The following is a 20784-nucleotide window of genomic DNA, read 5'->3' on the forward strand; positions in this document are numbered from 1 at the left end:
CTGATTGCCCCTACTGTATGTTTAGTTCTGACTTTTGAATCTACAAAATCTGTGCAAATGCTTACTCTAAGTGAGAAACCTGCCAAATCATCAGTGATTCCAGTAAAGGATTGGGTTACTTTCTTCAGTGCCAGGAAAGAGGTGAAGTATGCGTTCACAAGAATCGCACTGGGCAACTTTTGCCTTGTTCAAATCCCCCGAACCACCATGGCATAAATCTAAATGTGTTACTTGTTTGCATCGGTCTTTCATCTAATGGCTGTGTGACTATGAGCACAAAGACTGAATAAAAAGTGGGAAAGAATGTTCTGGATGGTGACTGTTTTCAGAAAGGAAAAAAACAAAGCTTCTGTCATCAGATTTTCTGCACAGTATTTTTATGTGTGTGTGCGTGTGTGTGAGAGAGAGTTGCACAGGTGAACTCTTCAAAGCTGTGTGCAGTACCCAACTATTTTCTGCTGTACCAAAAGGTATGATGTCACAGTTCACTCAAACCAGTCTCTATGAGCATGCTGGCCATGGAACAGTTGTGAACCACTGCAGAAAAACATCACAGCTCATATGTAAAGCTTAAGGGGACAGGATTCCATATAGTGTGATCAAACCAAGAGCTGACATCCTGTCTGGTAATTCATCTGCTAAGAGCTCAGTATAATCCTTAATGCCTATGCATTCTGGAAAAAGATATAGTAAACTCTTGGTTAACCGGAACCCATGGGGATTGGTAGATGCCGGCTAACTGCAGTTTCTGGTTGCTTGAGAGTTATTATTAAAAACAGGCCTGACTAAAATTGTACCCTATACTAGTTGTTTGGTTTGACTTGTTCTTAGGTTGGGGAGAGAGGGAATTTGTTCATATCTTCCTTATTAGAACTCAAACTCTAAAAACGTAAGGTATGTTTCTGCAGGGGGGACAGAAAGTGCAACACATGAAAATTGTACTGTATTTCTTCAATTTTTTTTTTCTGGTTGCTTGATTTCCGGTTAACTGAGAGTTTACTGTACTGACACACGCACACACACACACACTTTATATATATATATATATATATATATATATATATATATATATATATATATATAGGGGAGTGCCTTCTGTGTGGAGTCTGCATGTCCTCCCTGCGGTTGGGTGTGCGTTTGAAATACATGTGTAAATGGGCGTGCCTTCACTGAAGGTTGAATGTCGAGCTGGCACCTCGGCGTTCGTAAAAATCTACTGCTAATTATTAGCGGACCGGAGTTCCACTGTGGCGACCCCTAACCGGGAAAAAGCCGAAAGACACACACATGTGTGTATGTGTGTATGTGTAGGCAGGTAGTACTGCTGCATGTCTGAAAGCATTCAAGATATTTGGCAGCCTGTAAGGGTGCTCTGTTACCAATGTGACATTTGTAAATACAGACTAGCATTCTAGAGTGAAATATTATCACTCTTTTTTCTACAGTATAGCCAACAGCTCTACACTTTGACTATAGAGGGGACAAAGTAAAAAAATGTGTTTTAAGAAAACGATCTGAAAATAAACCAGAGATGTTGTGCCATGTATTTACCAGATTAGTATCGTCTAATGTACAGAGATACTAATAATGCATAAGCATCTACCCCCAATATTCCTTTTCAAACCATAGGAGTAGAAATTGTACACCAGCACGCTGCAGGGGACTGAAGGCATTCATTTTACTAAATCTTATAATTCCTTCACAAAGCACTTTTGTTCAGACCTGGCTGCACACTCCCAGATCGCAGGATACAAACAGATTACCTGGAAATGACATAAGGAATGCAGCCAACTAGAGCGTCAGTACATAAAGGAACCACAACAAGCAGCCAACTGGGGCGGCAGTACATAAAGGAACCACAACAATTTGCTTCCATTAAGAGTGAAAGAGGACTTATTGTGCCAGCTTAACCTCAAATAAGCTGTAGAAGTGTACACGGCCAATCTTAAAGCATGTTATCCTTCACAACAGAATCCACTGGGATGTCATTACCTCTGACAGAGAGGACCTAAATGATAAGTCAGAAACCACAGAACAAAGTCTTTAACACTAAAAATGATTCTAACAGAACAAACTCTTTTACCTCTGCTAAAGAACCATTAACATGGGGATGAATATATGAAAATCTGTTTTAATGGCATTTCAAAATTCCAGAATACAGAACTGATGTACTGTCATATAAAATGAAAAGAGACACTGCATTCAGCTAAAAGGATTCAGAAAAGATGAAGTGCTCCTGAAAATCATTTTAACATAAACACAGTGGTGTTGGTAGCACAGAAGCAAGAAAATAATTTCATGTCACAAACAGTGAGACCTCCAAGGCAAATGCAGTCAACCACCACAACACAACACTAATCACAAGACACATAACTCTCCTAAACAGCGTGCCACTCAACCAAAACTCCTAAGGAAAAACAGCATGCCCAACACACTAGTCATAGGTGACTCGATAGTGGGGCACACTGATGTCCCACTCACTAAGTTGAATAAGAAAAAGTAACAGTCAGCTGCATGTCAGGCGCCAGGATCTGCCACATAACACACCACTCAGGTCCCTCAACAACAGGTACAAATATGACTCTGTCATTGCACATGTAGGTGTGAATGACCTGAGATGTATCTCCCTGGACTACATGAAAAGAAACATGGAGGAGCTCTTGGATTATGTAGCCCAGGCAGGTATGATCCTTGCCCTGAGCAGCATCCTACCATCACGCAGAATGATGCCACAGTACAAGAAGAAAATGACTGATTTCAACAAATTGGCTAAGTTTCTGGTGTCATTCTAAGGGGATCCAGTATCTGTCTGCCTTGGATGACATGACTGACAGACTTTGATGCTTTGCCAGAGGTGGCCTGCATCTGTCACCCCTGGGCTTCCGAATACTGGCCAAGGCTCTTGGCACCCCTATAGTGCCTTTTTAGGTGGTGTTCCAAAGATCAAATGACCACCATAACAGCTACAAACAAATGCAATCTGAGGGTTATGCTGCTCAACGCTAGAAGTCTAAATCTCGAAATGCACTCGCTCGAAGCACTCCTTAAAATGGAGAACATTGACATTTGTGCTGTAACAGAGACCTGGTTTAAGGCAGCAGAAAGCTCCCCTGCACTACCAGACTATAACTCATTCAACACCTTTCGCCCCCAGAGTTTGGACCGAAGCTCCAAAGGCGGTGGTGTTTCCATATTCATAAAGGATGCGCACACCTCCAGACTAATAGTCCAACATAACTCATCTGAGATACTTCAGGTGCAGCTAACATTGGGTAAGACAGAAATTCAGGTCATAGCCTGCTATAGGTCCCCAACCATGTCCCAAGACTCACACTCCACATTCCTAAGCACCCCGGAGAATATTAGGGTCCAACCTAACACTTTCATACTCGGTGACTTCAACTACCCATTAACTGGGAAAACTACGCATGTACCAATACACTTACCCAATGTTTCTTGGAATTCATCAATTCCAATGCACTACACCAGCTCATTCTTACCCCCACTAGAGGTAGGAACATCTTTGACCTGGTCATTACTAACATGGACAACCATTGTTCTACAACAATAGTCAACTCCTCCCTGGTTAGATCAGACTACAAACTAATCACCTTGGAAATCCACACCCCCCACCCCACCCCTGCAAAGGTAACTACCATGAAAAACTTCTCCAAAGCTAACTTTGGGCATCTAAAAACAGAGGTGGCCAACTTCACGGCACCCATGCAAATGGAGATCAGTTGCATGACCGCTGAATCATACACCAATGCACTGTATGAACATGTACACAAATGCATGGATCTCGCCATACCTAACAGAACCAAGACACTCTCCTCCAAAAAAAGGAAGCCAATCTGGTGGCCCCTGTCATAAGCAAACTCTACAACAGGAGGAGGAAACTGATATGGAATAATGTGAAGTCCCAAGACTGGAAAAACCTCCTTATCAGCCTCAACAAAAAGTTGAGATACCTCATCAAATCCTCTAAAGCTAGCTATAAAAACAGAATTATAGAAGATAGTAAAGAAAAGCACAATACCTTCCATATTTATATAAAGAATCTCCATGGCAATACCCAGATTTGCTCTGAGCTACTGCACAATGGTACCTCCTACACCAAGCCAACAGATATTGCCAATATACTGGCCGACAGATTCAGTGCCGTCTTTACCTCTCTCTCCACCCAAAGGATCAATCACAATACCAGCAGATTGCCAGGCACCCAGTATTACTGCTGCACAGGTGAAAACAGCACTGTCCAAGGCCTGACAATATTCCTGACTGTGTTCTACATGAACTACAGAATGAAATGGCACCTCACCTATGTGCCCTATTCAATCACAGCCTCACCTCAGGCTTTGTCCCTACCGAATGGTGCACTGCTACAGTCATCCCTCTCCACAAAGGAGGAGCGACTACAGACCCTGGGAACTATTGCCCCATTAGCCTGATGAGTCTGATATGCAAAGCTATGGAACACATCATCATGGACTTAATAAACAAGAATATAGGGAATCTCCAAACTCTGGATCCCGCACAGTTTGGTTTTGTGAAGGGTAGATTATGCCTACTCAACTTGGTCAACTTCTTTGAGTCAGTCACCAGAGCTGTGGATGAAGGCAAGGTGGTTCATACAGCCTGCCTTATCTGGCAAAGGCCTTTGATACAATTCCCCACTCAGAAATCATAAAAACTCACTAAGCTAGGCATCAACCCCTATATCACAAGGTGGGTTGCAAAGTGGCTCACAGGTAGAACCCACAGTGTGAAAGTAGCTGACTCCAAGTCAGACCGCTGACTAGTCACGAGTGGAGTCCCACAGGGTTTGGTCCTGGGTCTTCTCCTGTTTGGTATCTACTTCTCTGAAGTCCAGGCCAACATGAAGGGACTCTGGCTGACAAAGTTCGCAGATAATTGCAAATTGGGAGCCATTATTAACTCCCCGAGTGATGTTGTGTCAGAATCATGTCCTTAAGCTCAATGCCAAAAAGTGTGTCATCATCCCCTTTGGGAAAAACCTGGTTCCCATGAATTACCACATCGATGTTAGTCGACTGAACACAGAGCTCTGGGAGCACAGGTTGACAACAACCTCTCTTTTGAGCACCACATTGTCACTGTGGTCAGAAAGTCATTCTATGTGGCACATCTCATTACTAAGGGTTTTGCATCCAGAAAGAAAGAGGTCATTGTCTCCCTCTACTCTTCCCTCATTAGGCCAGTCATCGAGTACAGTGCCCCATTTGGCATGTACCTCACTAAACACCTGCAACAACTGGAGAGGCTGCAAAAGTACCTGACAAAGAGGATCCTAGCCCTTAAACATTTGTCCTATAAAGACAGACTAAAAAAAACTCCAATTATTCTATGTCTCATATTACCTACTTAGAGGTGATCCCTTCTTGCCATGTCTGACCCAACTCTGTTAAAATGCTACATCTAAAGAAATCCCAATCACTCCACACCACATTTCAGAGACTTCAACCTCATTACCACAATCAACAGAACATGCTAGATGGACAGGTTTGTAACTCAGAGACTGCCCATGCTCTGGAATACACTTCCCATACATGTCAAGCAGAGCACTTCACTGGCCCTCTTCAAGAGAACTCTTGATGAGTGGATGGGAAATAGAAAATTCAGCCCAGGGATCACTCCAGTAGCTTTATTCGACAGCCACTGGGAACTAAGGTTGGGTGGTACGATGCCAGGGTAATCCTATGGGCTAGGCTTGTAAAGGCCATTAGCCACCAATGAACTTATGTCATGAGGCTGCTACTGTAATGTCATCATAATTTTGGATGTTCGTGTAAGAAAATACTTTATATATGCATCCAGAGATAATACTCAGAAAGATTCTGAATACTAAACCTATAAGAATAAGGAAGGTTTCATCTGGAGTTAACTACTCAAGTTTTACATGAGCCAAACAACAAAGCATGCTCCCACTTTTCTGACTCTGGGATGCTTGCTTATTGGGATACTCTACTACACAGCAAATTAAGTTCACCCAAATTTACAAGTGAAAGAGGAACAGTGAAATTGTTGAGAAGTATCTGGCAATTGTAGTATTAAAGCACGGCCTAGATTATCACACATCTGCTCATAATGGTAATACCTGCCAAGCACAACATATCCTGTATTCAGAAAAATAAAATGAGTATGTGTGGGAGCAGGGAAGATGGAACAAAAACAGGATGTCAGCAACCTTACAGCTTTCTCTGCTACTCTGTTGTACTTGTTCAGTTTTATGTACATTTCAAGGAATTACTCAGGGCTCTAGCACTTCAAGAAGAGATGGAAATGGGTGGAGTCGAAGAAGAATGTCAGCAACTCAAAACAGCATGTATAAGGACTACAGAACAGGTATATGACTGAGCCAGGTATGGAAATAAGGAACAGTATAAGGACTACAGAACAGGTATATGACTGAGCCAGGTATGGAAATAAGGAACAGTATAAGGACTACAGAACAGGTATATGACTGAGCCAGGTATGGAAATAAGGAACAGTATAAGGACTACAGAACAGGTATATGACTGAGCCAGGTATGGAAATAAGGAACAGTATAAGGACTACAGAACAGGTATATGACTGAGCCAGGTATGGAAATAAGGAACAGTATAAGGACTACAGAACAGGTATATGACTGAGCCAGGTATGGAAATAAGGAACAGTATAAGGACTACAGAACAGGTATATGACTGAGCCAGGTATGGAAATAAGGAACAGTATAAGGACTACAGAACAAGTATATGACTGAGCCAGGTATGGAAATAAGGAACAGTATAAGGACTACAGAACAGGTATATGACTGAGCCAGGTATGGAAATAAGGAACAGTATAAGGACTACAGAACAGGTATATGACTGAGCCAGGTATGGAAATAAGGAACAGTATAAGGACTACAGAACAGGTATATGACTGAGCCAGGTATGGAAATAAGGAACAGTATAAGGACTACAGAACAGGTATATGACTGAGCCAGGTATGAAAATAAGGAACAGTATAAGGACTACAGAACAGGTATATGACTGAGCCAGGTATGGAAATAAGGAACAGTATAAGGACTACAGAACAGGTATATGACTGAGCCAGGTATGGAAATAAGGAACAGTATAAGGACTACAGAACAGGTATATGACTGAGCCAGGTATGGAAATAAGGAACAGTATAAGGACTACAGAACAGGTATATGACTGAGCCAGGTATGGAAATAAGGAACAGTATACGGCCTACAGAACAGGTATATGACTGAGCCAGGTATGGAAATAAGGAACAGTATACGGACTACAGAACAGGTATATGACTGAGCCAGGTATGGAAATAAGGAACAGTATATGGACTACAGAACAGGTATATGACTGAGCCAGGTATGGAAATAAGGAACAGTATAAGGACTACAGAACAGGTATATGACTGAGCCAGGTATGGAAATAAGGAACAGTATAAGGACTACAGAACAGGTATATGACTGAGCCAGGTATGGAAATAAGGAACAGTATAAGGACTACAGAACAGGTATATGACTGAGCCAGGTATGGAAATAAGGAACAGTATACGGACTACAGAACAGGTATATGACTGAGCCAGGTATGGAAATAAGGAACATAAGAAAATCTGGTGATGGAATGCAGACATCCAGGAAGTCATCAAAAGAAGGAAGGAATGCAGGAAAAATGGGAAATAGAAAAGACGGACCAGGCTGGGAAGGAATACTGGGTGCCTGACAAAGAGGCTTAGAGAGGTGTTGCAATAGCAAAGAACAAGGCATCAGAAGCCCTCTACCAGCTTCTAAAAAGTGACTCCGTGGATGGCACAAAGAAATTATATCAAGGCAAAGACCGAAAGATAAAGAAGATAGTCAGACACCCTTCAGAAGGGGTGATAACACCCTACTCACCAGTCCACAGGACATCAAAGGCAGATGTAAAGTGTACTTATGGTAGCTTCTGAATGAAGAAAACCCCTCAGAAGCTGTACTGCCCCAGACACAGTCTACAATAAGAAAAGAAGAGCCCGCTTAAGAAGAAGTAAGAATAGCCCTAAGGAAAATTAAGTCAGGGAAAGCAATAGGCTCAGATATGATCACACAGACATGATCAAAATGTTGGAAGAGACAGGGGAGAAATGGCTCCTCAGGATACTCATAGCAGTATGGAGAGAAAGACGTATCCTAGATGACTGGAGAATAAGCATACTGATGCCAGTGATCAAGAGCTGTAGGCAATAGAGAGGTATCAAATCACACAGCATGAAAGATCAGGAGAGGGTGACTGATAATGGAATACACAGAGTAGTAGAAAATTAGAAGGGGGATGAGCAGTTTGGATTAATATTAGGATGCAGCACAACTGAACTGATGTTTGCAATGAGACAGATATTTCAGAAGAAGCTAGCAAGAGAGTTCAACTGGGCATCACTAGGCTTGGAGAAAGCATATGATACGATCACAAGAAAGCTGATTATGCAGTTCTGCAGACGAAACATAAGTAGAATTAGTGCAAGCTATGGACAATGACCCAAACGTTCAAGTACTAACAGTGTTCAGTCTCACAGAGAGGTTCCCAGTGAGAGTGGGTGTGCCTCACAGTTCAGCTCTGAGCCCAATTCTATTCATACTGGTGATGGACTACATTAGCAAACAGGTTGGAGTTAACACATCAACAAAGTTGCTGTATGCAGACAATGTGGCAGCACAGGCAGACTCTGAGCAAGAACGTCAGCAATGGGTAGGGGAATGGAATGCAAAACTGAAGGCACATGGAAGGAAACCGAGTACAGATAAGATGGTTGCAATGGCAGCAAATGGGGGGAATCACAAGATAGGAAGGAAAATAGTGGATCAGGTTAACAGCTTCAAGTATCTAGGAGGGGTGGTTGCAAAGGTCTGAGTGAAGGTGGTCAAACCTAGAATCAGAGGGGCTGGAGATAACTGGCAGAGAGTTGTGGGATAGTATAGGACATAAGAATGCCAAAGAAGTTGAAAGTAAGTTGTACAAAAGAATAGTATGGCCAGTACTACTCTATGGTACATAAACCTGGGCAGTAAAGGCAGTGTAGTTGAGGAAGCTGGAGGTAATGGAGATGAAGTGCCTGAGATGGGTGGTAGGATGCACACTGTGAGACAGACGAAAGAATGAGGACATAAGAGCAGAAGCCAAAGTAGCTCCAGTTGCAGCAAAGGTCAAAGAGAACAGATTGGTGGTGGTTTGGGCACATGGTGAAGAAGATCCGGGAAAGATGGGAAGAAGGCAAGAGGAAATCATGGGGTCCAGCAAAGAGGTGGATGGATTGTGTGCGAGAAGACCTGTGACACTCAGACATGAGTGTCAAAGAAGGTATGAGAGTGGCATGGAATAGGGAATGATGGCAGCAAGTGATACGACACCCCAACCCCATGTAGAAAATGGGAAAAAAGGAGGTTGATGAAGGTGATGATCTGCAGTCCACTGAAATGCACTTGTTCTTTATTGAAGGAGGTAAGCCCCCCTGCATCCCCACACCTCTGGCTAATTATATATACCAACTCCAAAATAGCATTACAGTGGGGATGTTCTCAAATAGACACGCACACATGGGCACAGCTGGTAATGTGCAATCAGATATTTTTTTCAATCAGCTGCAGCAACTTTTTCCATCTTGACTACCTGAACCCTCAATAAACTAAATATATATGCGTGCATGTGTGTAGGTTTATATATAAATAGTTTCCCTCATTTTGATCGGACAGCCGCTTGGTCGACGAGTGATGAGGTGGTGCTTAATATCAAACAAGTGAATAGCTAAACATTCAAAATATTGAGGGGCTGTTTTGTTTTGAAAGGTGACTAGGATTGGTGAGGGTGTGTGTGTGTGTGTGTGTGTGTGTGTGTGTGTGTGTGCGCACACATGGGGAGTCAGGGTTATATTTTTCACATCTAAGAATTAAAACTTCAGCATAGTTTGCAGAAGTTTATCTACATATCAGGCACACAGAATACAACTACTCAAGAAGAAAGAACTGTGTTTATAAAAAAGCTACATACACCAGCACTGGGAAGTCAGCACCCACAGAAAAAGTCCAAAAGTTAAACTGTTATAGCCTGACTTTTTTTCTCAGATGTTAAAACTTTACAAAGCAAGGAAGAAAGTAGTACAAAAAGTTCTTACAGGAGGTCAAATACTGCAATTTAAAAGGCCACTCAAGCATGCTAGTAAAGAACCTATGATAAGAGTCAGAAAATATGGAGATAACTATGAACTCAAAATGACCACTGATATCTAAATAATTCTTTATCTACACTACAAAGCTATGAAACAAATTAACTTAATATTTTGAAATGATCCACAGTGATACTACTCATTCAGATCCCAATGGTGTGACCTTCCCCTCACTCATCTGCTCCCCTAATTTCTTGGTCCCCTGTTAAAACTCCTTACCATGGCACTTACAACAGATTATGTTCCTGAAGCCTGCAAGGCACATAACAGGATGCCAGGGCATACAGGGGGTCCAACCAACAACCATGCCATGGAACATATTTCTGACCTCATGCACCTTGGCCTGATAATTTCTTAGCCCCAGATCCACATCAATTTGGCTTTGTCAAAAGTAGGTCCTGCCTTCTTATCTTTGTAAACTTCTTCAAAAGGGTAACTAACGCAGTTGATGACAGTTACATCCTACACACTGCATACTTGGAATTCACCAAGGCTTTCAATGCTATCCCCATGAAGGCATCACTGACAAACAGCTGCATCTAAACATCAACCCATATGTAGGGAGGTGGATGGCAAATCAGTTGTCTGATACAACGCATGTTATTAAGAGTTACAAGGAACTTCCTCAGAAAGTTTGGCATATACTTCTCAGAAGTACAGGCAAGCATGGAAGGGCTGTGGCTGACTAAGTTTGCGGACGACTGCAAACTGGGTGCTATAATAGAGTCTCCGGCCGACATGGAGATCCTCCAGAAGGGCCTAAATGAGGCTGATGCATGGTGTCAAAGCCATGGTCTCAAGCTAAATGCAAAAAATGCGTAGTAATCCCTTTTGGAAAAAAACAGAGTACCTGCAAACTATAACATAGGAGGTAATCCCCTGAAATCTGAAGAAGAAATAAGGGATCTAGGGACCCAAGTAGATAGCCAGCTTTCCTTTGATAACCATGTTGCCAAAGTGGTTAGAACATCCTTCTATGAGACCCACCTGATCATGAAAGGGTTCGCATGAAGATCTAAGGATGTAATGGTGCCCCTCTACTCTTCCCTCATCAGACCCATTATTGAGTACAATGCACCAATTGGAATGTACCTGGCTAGACATCTCCAGCAGCTGGAGACCACAGAGGTACCTAACCAAGAGAATTACTGGCCTCAAACAGTTGCCCTATGCAGCACGATTGAAAAAGCTAAGACTGTTCTCTGTTGCATACCGCTTTCTCAGAGGTGATCTCTGTCTAACGTACAGAGCCATGTCCAACCCAGAATTGTTGAACATGCTCCATCTTAGCAAAACCAAATCTACTCGAGCTACATGCTTTAAGGATATAAACCTCAACACAACAATGAATAGAACATGCTGGAGGGACAGATTCACTTTGCAGAGACGTCCCTTACTATGGAACAGGGTCCCGGTCTACATAAGACAGAGCCCCTCACTATCACTCTTCAAGAGGAACCTTGATGAGTGGATGGGTAACAGAAAGTTCACACCGGGGATCACACCAACAGCACTACTAGATAGGGGCCAAGGGTACTAGCTGCTAGTACAAGGGTCTAGGGAACTACTAAAGGGGCGGTGAATACCGCACAACGTGGCTGGGCTAATACATGCCTTCGGGCAGATAGCTCAGTACCAACCTATGAACCTAAGTAAAAGAATACTCACAGTGGGGATCCTCAAGGCTTGGTACATGTTCCTCTTCTATTTGTTATTTATTGCTCTGATTCTCAAGACAGTATCTTGTGTCTTTGATCAACCATATTCACTGACCTATCTGAACTAGGAGCTGTTGTATTCAAGTACCCACCAATGTGAAGGTACTTTAGGAGGGTCTGGATATGCAAACTGGTGGAAGGATAACGGCCTCAAACTCAAAGACAGAAAATGTAGTATAGTCCAGTTTGATAAAATAAATAATTCCTTACAATACCGCATAGGATGGTGCAACCCTTAAGACTGACACTGTTGTTAAAGACTTAAGTACCCTTGTTGGTGACTTTCTGTACTTCAATAATCACGTCTCCACTATAGTTAGAAAATCCTTCCTTTTGGTCTAGCTAATAATAAAGGGCACCTCATCCAGACCCAAAGACATCTTATTTCCTCCGTATTCATCTCTTCATCTTCTCCAGATCCAAAGACATCTTAATTCCATTGTGTTTATCTCTTATCCACTCCTATCATTCAATATAACATCCCATTTGGCATGTACCAAATCATATACCATATAATTCAAGAGCCTTATTAAAAAGAAAAGTTACAGGCCTAAATCTTAGTTGTCCAGACTGATTGGCCACCCTCTCTCAGCATTCTATTGTTTTTTTTTTCTGTTAACTCTCTCAGAGCCAGTGTTGCAGCTGTAAAGGCTAAGTAGACTAGTCCACCTACCTGGTTAACAAATACTACATTTTCCAAACATCTTAATCTCTGCCAAGAAATTAATAGGACATTTTGGTCAGATAGGTTATTATCCCATTGTATTCTCCACTTATGGAATAAACTACCACTGCATATTAAGCAAAGTGGTACCACATTTTGGTCAGACAGGTCATTATCCCATTGTATTCTCCACCTATGGAATAAACTATGATTGCAAAGTGGTACCATACCCACATTCAGGATTAACCTTGACTATTAAAAGGGTACTCAAAAATTCTCCCTGGGCCTATCCTGTGTGTCCCTCTTTGAGTCAGGAGGCAATTCTCAACGCTGGGTATTCTCACAAGGCTGACAGTGACCTGATGACTGACTGCCTTGTTCCTGACTCTGAATCTATAAATAGACTGAAATAATCAGGTTATACCACACACACACTTACTTTAACTTAGTTGTATTAGACAGTTGTCCTTTACCCAAGGACCATGGCCATTCTAAAACTGGTGTCTTACTTACTGGTGACTATAATTTGCTCAGAAAAGGACTGTGAAATCTGTGGAGTATAATCAGGAATTTGAAAAGTTAATAGGTAATCAGGTTTATGAAAAGGGTGAAAAGAAAAGAGTCCATCATGAATTCCTTTGGAACGAATAAGGAAGAATCCTCCATCTTGACCCTACTGAAACAGTTTTATTATCTGGATTTTAAACTGATTGGGTCATATATCATTTTTATTAGAAAATTTCTTCTGGGCACTTGTATTTACTTGTACAAAATTTGCTGAAAGAGAAAAGGAAAAAATTAAAGAAAAGAAGGCAAACCATTGCACACAAGGATATGACCACTCTGCAGAGGATTTAAAAAACCTAAGGTCAAATGTGTCATTTTTTTCTGTGATCACAGAAATGTGATCTAGTATATGCTCTGCTAATTGGTTTACCTATGTTGCGCACTCCAAACTGTCACTGGCTTTTAAAATTGTTATTCTGTATGTTTTCTTGAATAGCTGCTTTAACTGTTTTGTCAACTTTTTGCTACAGAACTAGTACATTTTCCTGATGTATATAGTTTTGAGGCATGCCACAACCAGGCTATCTATGCTTGATCTCAGTGATTTACACAACTATCGAGTCTGGTGTTTTTCCATGCAGAGTTTTTTTTTTTCTCATCCTACCTTATTAAAGTAAAAAGTAGATTTCTTGTGGTCAAAGAAGAAAATTCAATTCAAAAATTACTGACAGGCTGAACCAGTGTTGTTCTTCTTTTGCACAAAGTATTACCCTAATAAAGATAATTTCAGTTGGCATGGGTACAAGGAAATTTGAATTGACTGTCTGCTTGGAGTATGGTACACTGGGCACTTAGAGAGTAGGAGGTGACTACAGTTGTAATGATATTGCTAGGCAGAGAACTGTAGCAACTAGCACTATGGGCAATTTCTCATTTGGCACCCCTGAAAAAAAATCCCCCAAAGCTACTCAAGGATGAAAAATGTTTAGCGGCACTAAACAAGAGAGCTAATATGTTTCTGTACAGCAACTGTCTTCTCTGATGTAGCTAAGAGCAGTATTGGATCATTGCTACATTTAGTAGTTCTCACATACTACAAGCAGACTTTTTAAATCATTTAAGCAGCTTCATTCATTTGTGACCATTTAAATGATTATTGATATGCATGTTCATCAACAGTGAATGAGCAATCATACCAATGGATTTCTGGGACTGTTTAGTACCTCATGCACCTTGACCCTGATAATCTCTTAGTCAAAGAGCCACATCAATTTGGCTTTGTAAAAAATAGATCCTGCCTTCTTATCTTTGTAAACTTTTTTCAAAGGGTAACTAAAGCAGTTGACAGCAGTTATATGCTGCACACTGCATAATTGGAATTCACCAAGGCTTGCAGTGCTAATGATGTGACAGCACACTGCAGATATTCTAACCAAGAAACATTCTCTCCATGGCTTATTCATGGAAGGGATAACACGTTTTGTACTGTGCTGTCTTGTAACTCGCACTTTTATGGATATTGTAATCAAACTATAGGACAGGATACTCTTGAAAGAATCCATACTATGTGCTTAATGGTTCCACTTGAAACCGTTGAATGCTCAGAACATGGAAGTTTTGATCATCGAGACCAGAACACTGATGTTCAGAACATCGAAGGTTCAAAGTGAACTACACAAAATGAAATAAACTTACAAAAACTATTTTATGCAGGGGGCCACCCCCCCTACTTTTATATTCCAACTCCGAGATTACACTACAGTGGGGTAAGGGAAATCTCCCGTTTACCGCTACATGCGGTAGCACTAAACAGGAGATTTCCCGTACCCCGCCTGCAATGCCAACACTCAGATGGCACACACAACATGCAGGGCACCTTGCTTCCCTGCATACAGACCCAAAAGTTAAAATTTTTACTTACCTGGCACTTCCACTTTGAACCTTCTATGTTCTGAACATTTGACGGTTTCAAGTGGAACCGTGCTTAATATGGAAGAAGCTAAACTGTCACTTTTACAGATAGTGACAGCAAGGTAGTAGATTAACAGACACAGAGTCCTCTGTGACTAAATTCTGAAATAATCCATTGTTTTCTGTACAACATCTTCCTTGCAAAGTAACTTTTCTGTGCAAGCAGAACTACCCAGTTATAAAAATTAAATAATTTGCTCTACTGCAGAGGTACATATGTTAACTGGGGGAAAATAATTAGCTGGGCCTTGAACAAAGGCCTGGAGGATGAAGAAATTATTAAGATACAATAAACTGTAGAACTCTAAATCTCATTATCTCGTGTATAATTATTGTCTTTGTCTTGACCTTTTATGTTGTTGTAATTTGTGGAGCTTTTCTCCCTGGGCCTCCGCTGAAAATGGACATACATCCAGCTGGACTAGCCCAGTCAACAAATGTAAAATAAATAAAAAAATAAAATAATTAAAAAAAAAAAGTGCAGGGGTACACCTATGAACAAACAAATAAGTGAATGAAGACTCAACCTTGTGTTGCCAGAGCATGTTAGCATAATGTGGCAATATTTTACACAATTTTAATTTTATAGCCTTTTCTTGCATCCTTCTAATGAGCAAACTAATGTCACTACCGCTTCTGTGACTTTATTTTATTACACAGCAGGACTATGAGTTAGGTTAATGGCTGATAATTACACCGGAGCCTAAACAGCAGTTAGTAGGCTCACACCCGGTTACAATGTGATTAACAGGCCATTAGCATAGCCCATGGTTTCTCCTTAATTAACAGAAAGCAAAGATATTTCTTACTGAAAGCATTCTACTTCTAAAATCCTGCAGGGATTGGTTTACATGTTGTTTTGCTAGAGACACCACAGCCCTCACTTTTGTTCTGTTAACTTTATAACCCAGTAAAAGAAACAAATACAAAGATTTGTCAGCATGTTGTGGGAACTGCTATTTTGTTTTTGATCCATCACTATCAAAAGAGAAATGTTAAGAGCCACCTCACCCCCCTAACAAGACATGGTGCTAAAATTTATTCTACCTACATTTAGAAATAGTTTTAACTCCCCATTTTGATTTTTTTTTTTTTGCTGCATACGCATGCATTCAGACTCAATAACGCATCTTTATAAACCTAAGACAGATGCATGCCTTCACTGCTGGCACTATTTTTAATAGCTCTCCCACTGCCACACATGTTAATATTCACAAACAGTGTACAGTAAAGGAAACAGGATGTACTCATTGGCCAATGACATTTTAAAGCATAACTGTTTTGCTGACACTGAAGGACTGACAATCTCATTGTACAGTGGTGTTAATGCAGTGGTGATAATTTAGAGGTTAACACCACTCTGCACATGTGCTGGTGCACATCAGCACACTATTACAATGGGGGGGGGGGTGCTAAAGAGGTGAACATTACACTGTAAAATACAAACAGTGAAGGGATGACAATTACAAAGTATGGAACCTCCACACTTTTCAGGCATCACAAATGTAAACAAAAAAAAAAAAGTCATGCATAAATTCTGTGCTCTGCAAAACAAGCACAGTATGCATTACAGGTAGGAACCTATTACAAATGAAGCTAAGGTGCATAAAACTAATGCTGTACTTACAAATACCTCTGTAAATTCACCAAGGTTTGGGTTGCATACTGTCCCTGTATCAGCACACCTAAATAATTTGGAATGTCAGAGAAAAACGGAAAGGGTATGCGGTTCTTCATCATGAAAAAAATAAATAAATAAACAACGGTAATACTGTCCTGGTATACCTATATGCTTTATGTTCTTTCCATTTTGCAGTTAATACTGTAAAGACATTCTGTCTAGATTGAATGTAATAATTTTGTATGTATGCACCTTTGTAAATTTGTTTCACAGGTGCTTTGAATGTTTACTTGTGCTATCTGCCAGAGCTACATCTGAAACCGGCACTTCTTGGATCAGCACATTACCCAGTAACAAATTATAAATACTGATTATCACTGACATGCTGTATAATCCTAGCTGATCATTATCAGAAGTAGAACTTTAAAACTGGGCATTTATTTGATTAGTCACTGCCGAGTTCAAAATAGTCCATCAAGCCAAACGATCTTCTAGCCAAAGGAATTATAACGCATCCCAAGATTTACTGACCACAGAAATATACATCTCTGCATCTGGAGGAATAAAAGAGTGTTGTCTGCATTAAATGTTTTATCAAAAGCCAATTTGGCTGGTCAGGCACAAAGTATCAACTTTTGATGAGGAATGTTATACAAATGGAATTAAGTAAAATGTTACTGATTGAACTGCATGTAGTAGACATTTTGTCCATGGGCCTCTGCTGAAAAGGGGTGTTTGAGCTCAGCCAGTCTTTCCTGGTCAACAGTCATAAAATAAATAAATGAGTGAGTGATAGAGTAAATAATCACTTATGGCAAACATCTAACAGTACAACATGCATGCAAGCAAGAAGCTATTAATAACCAAAGTAAAACACAACACTTCAAAAAATAAGATAAGGCAACAGAATAAACAATAAATCTACAGTGACTCACCTGTGCTCTCAACAATCTGTTGTACTCAAGCTATCAAAAAGGTCATGGCGCAACATTAAAAACTAAGTATTAAGAAACTCTTTCAAAAACTTAACACCAATGCGCAGGCCATCATTTAAAAATAATGGACTTGTTCTAGCCTCACTGCAGCTAACTGGTTTGTGTGTGCGCTCAACAATCATTATGATTGGGTGGCTGAAATAATGGATACGGTGTTTACCTTGCAAACACAAGGTAGGGGGTTTGATTCTCACCTTTGAAAGGGAAATTGGCTAGGTTTAAAAAGGTCCTTAAAGGTGGCTAGCCTAATATTTACCCATGAATAACAACATAATTATCCCCTACAAAATACATTTTCTATCCCCTTCTACTTTAGAACTTTTTTTCCAAAAAGGACATGCAGGAACTGGTAGATAACAAAAAATAAATAAATATTTAAATAAATAAAAACATTAAAAAAATAAGTCCTACGTCTCTCAGTGCTGGGACCCCTGCTTTTCTCTTTGCTTATTAATAATCTACATTATGATCTAACAAATATACACTGTATGTAGTTGATATTGGACTTATAAGCAGACATAAATTATCCAATTCATTATGTAAACAGCTACAAGAAGATTTTGCCAAGATTTGGAACAGTCTGGCTTTTAATAATGTAACTGTTTACCCAGTCTCTAAAGAGAGGAACAAGCTGTACTTTAAATCAACTGATTGTTATCTACCATAATCCCCAGATACTAGATTATCCTATGGCAGACATATAGACCGCCAGGTTGACAAAGTTCTGAAACAACTAAAAGTACTTGATGACTCTCTCACCTGCTTGCTATTAAATTATGAGATTATATAGCCAAAAAAATGTCCTCATGCCATGCCTTGAATACAGCCTACCACTAATTTGTCTAAGATATTGACAAAATATTTCTGCTCTTCAAACAGCCAAGAACAGACTATTCAGATAAATTTATCATACAAGATATCATACAGAAAAGCAAATGGTGACTATTTAAGTTAATAACATTTTTTTTTACTAGAAGCCCTAAACTAAACTACACGGTATTAAAATGAAAGCCACTGCCACATTTAAAACACACCCTATTAATCAAAAGCCCTCAGTATAACCTAAGACATCCACATACTAAAATGACTACAAAGACATCCATAAAATAGCTACAAATATATCTATGTGCCATGGCAATGACAGAAAGATCTTTTTGCTCTATTTCTCAGTTAACATTTTTCTTATTGTTCACATTTGTTAGGTAGTTTATACTTGCTTAAGGTAAACTGAACATTAATGTAATAGCCATGTATATTATAGTTCACTGCTGTATATTTACATCATTTGTTCTTGCCCATGTATGTACTGCTATACATTTGTTTTTTGCCATTTGGCCAGGGTCAGGACCAAATAGAATTCAGTGCTTATGATCAATTTGTTTCCATCCATGTCAACAACAAAAAATAAATAAATAACTGATGGTTCCTAAGTTGTTGCCCCAGTAAGAATTAGACTATAATCAATAATTCCCAACCACAGTGTTACATAGAAACAGTTACACAATCGGTGTAAATAATAAATAACAATGTTACCATTTAACATAGTATAGTGATTAGTGTAAATAAAATTCATGTGAAAGCACAACTGTAGTAGGTATCGAAATATATTATGCATATTAATATCCTGGTACAGAATGCAGTGATTTGTATAAAGAACATTCATGAAAAAAAATCACAAATATGGTAGCGATTTACTTGTAAATATTGCAAATGTTGGCTTGAAATGTAATTCAGAAGTAATCCTGAAAACAGTCTTTGGACCAGGTCACTTACTCAGTTAACAAACGTCACATGGAAAAAAAAGCCAAGTTCATATATCCTTTGTTGACTGGATTAGCCTCAAAAGGCAAGTGGCCTCTTTTCACGGGATACCTGAGGTGGAATTTATATTAACTAGCGGGAGTTTGGTCAGAGCACCTGCTAACATGCCCTCTTGCTTTTGATAGGTACTGCGGTGGTGGTGCTGCGGTAGCGTTGTCGCCTCACAGTAAGTTGTTATCCTGTTCGATTCTCAGCTAGAGCGTCTTCTGTGCAGAGATGTGCGTGAATGGGCGTACTTTCGTTGAAGGTTGTGCGTCAGGGCTGGCAACGCGGCACGTAAAAATCAACTGCCAATCATTAGCGGACCGGAGTTCCGCTGTGGCGACCCCTAACCGGGAAAAGCCGGAAGACACAACACAACTGTGGAACTTTCTTACACCCACCTGCACTAGTACATGGGACTCAATTTAACACTTCACCCAAAGGCAGCACACTCAAGAATTTATTAGATAACCAGTTACATTTGCTGAACCAGTATGATCTATACCACGTCCCATATTACATAGCTCACACATTTGTCTAACTTAATGAATTGTTAAAGAAGAAAATACATTTTTTTTGTGTCAACTTTTAATACCTAAAAACATCTCTTTGGAGAGTTACAAATGATGCAGGATTGCGGTTTCATTTAGTTTTAAAAAAGAACAAGTAAAACAGCACAGCACCTAATGCACAGCAAACAGGCAGATGGCAACATTTCTGTCATTCTGCAGTGCAGAAATAACACTGGAGCAAGGACCCATGTGGCTGGGATGAGAAAAAAACTTTCTCTTTCAATCTTCCTGAATTAAAGGAGAGCGTGTGACCTTCTGAGCCACCGACAAAACAATTAAAGTAAGCCACTGTATTCCAAGGCATGTTTCTAGGGAAATCCATCTGCTGAATCCAAGGCTATTGTTGCTGTTGGTTTACAAACAACAAAACCTTACTTATAGGACAGTTGGTCATTATTTACAGTCTTACTTTACATAAAACTGTCACTCAATTAACTGTATAAAAAGTTATGTTTATGGATTTCTGTAAGAGAAATGGGCAACTAAACGCAAGGACAGCATTTTAGAAAGACTATAAATCTGCGACTGAGTGTTTATCTATAAAATATTAATTACCTAAAGCCTCCCGGGGGTCCTCTAATTGTTTTCCTGACTCAAGAGATTTAAGAGCGATGAGGACCAACGCCTTGCAGGTGTCCAGTTTCGTGTAAAGCAACTATTCACTGGATGATTGTGAAGAACGGGACTCACCTAATTTTATCCCCTTCCTCGATAAACCGTGCGATCCCAG

General features: G+C 40.2%; 1 protein-coding gene across 5 annotated transcripts in view; it reads right to left on the reverse strand.

Annotated features, from left to right (window-relative positions):
* Positions 1–20784, reverse strand: part of GRHL1 (grainyhead like transcription factor 1) — a 256619-nt gene that overhangs the window by 234526 nt on the left and 1309 nt on the right. The window contains exon 1 of one of the 5 annotated variants that reach the window (XM_044079278.1): positions 19453–19669. The exons of the other annotated variants lie outside the window; for them this stretch is intronic. The gene's annotated coding sequence lies outside the window, so the exon portion shown is untranslated. Of the gene's footprint in view, positions 1–19452; positions 19670–20784 lie in introns of those variants that run through there. 5 annotated transcript variants of the gene reach the window in all.

The sequence above is a fragment of the Protopterus annectens genome, chromosome 1.part1, assembly GCF_019279795.1.
Source record: "Protopterus annectens isolate FY-2018-M chromosome 1.part1, PAN1.0, whole genome shotgun sequence".
In the NCBI taxonomy this organism is placed as follows: domain Eukaryota; kingdom Metazoa; phylum Chordata; order Ceratodontiformes; family Protopteridae; genus Protopterus; species Protopterus annectens.